This window comes from Morone saxatilis, unplaced genomic scaffold (genome assembly GCF_004916995.1).
Source record: "Morone saxatilis isolate NCDOM2014 unplaced genomic scaffold, NCSU_SB_2.0 Contig4, whole genome shotgun sequence".
In the NCBI taxonomy this organism is placed as follows: domain Eukaryota; kingdom Metazoa; phylum Chordata; class Actinopteri; family Moronidae; genus Morone; species Morone saxatilis.
In genome coordinates, this window is record NW_023339984.1 from 706973 (window position 1) to 708077 (window position 1105).

Sequence of the window (1105 nt, forward strand, 5' to 3'; positions counted from 1 at the left end):
TGAAGTTATCTCTAAGTTAAAAAATGTCCTTGTTTAAGGGGAGTCAGGAGAGTCTGTTTTGAGTTAGGTCCTCTTTTATGAATTAAGAGAAGTGGGTTCTTAAAATGTTAGGTGAGGACTGGATCTGGGGTCCAGATATGCCAATATTTCAGGATAGTGTTCTTAACAATGTGAGCCTGTTGAAATGCCCATGTGATCAAATATATGTTGGTAAAACAACCGCCCTCTTAATCAAAGAATTAGCTCCACAAGACCCAAAGATGTGAACTATCATTTAGCCTGTCACTTCAATAAGCACTCACATCCCATTTCCTCCCTTAGGTCGCAGGGCACAGAGCAGATTACTCCTCACAGAGGGGGTGGGGTTTTTGACTGAATTTTTATGACAAAAGCCAGAAACAGAGAATTGAGAAATAGACTTACTTTATGAAGAAAAGACTTCATAAAGTGTTTTTCCAAAGTTGAAGTTTGCTATTACTGGTAGAGCAGCGCGGTAATGGTGACTTGTTCACTTCCCCGGATTCATGCATAGACACATGCCTGTTTGTAGTCCATTATACCTGGCTATTTTACAACTACTGACTTCCTGTTTAAACATCTTCTTAAACATCAAATTCAATGATCCAATACAACATAGTTTGAGACATAGATCAAGGCTAATACCTGTTACAACACTGAGAATGAAAACACTGGGAGAGACCCAGACAGCGGTACGCAGCCTATTTACTGAAGTTAAGTAAAAGAAATATCAAATTAACTATCAATGCTACTATCAACACTCTCAATGATCCATGTCTTCTTGGAGTTATCTTTGATCAGGTACAACCATAGAAGCAAGACCTCTAGACATGCCTTCTTTCCATTTTGTTTCTTATTTTTGCGTAATATACATTAAAATCGACATATCCTGTCACAGACAGATGCAGAAAAAACTATCCATCGCATTTGTATATCTCTAGGCTAGGTGATTACTGCAACTCTTTATTATCTAGGTTGGCCTCTAATAGTGAGTCCGTAAGACGCTCCCACATAAATTCAATAACGCAGCTAGGCCACGATACTGACAGGGAGACTAGGAAAAAGAGATCACAAGTGCGCTCCTGTT

At 39.0% G+C, this 1105-nt stretch overlaps 1 protein-coding gene across 1 annotated transcript in view; it reads right to left on the reverse strand.

Annotated features, from left to right (window-relative positions):
* rab1ba (zRAB1B, member RAS oncogene family a) overlaps positions 1-1105 on the reverse strand; it is an 11051-nt gene that overhangs the window by 4518 nt on the left and 5428 nt on the right. The window lies entirely within an intron of this gene.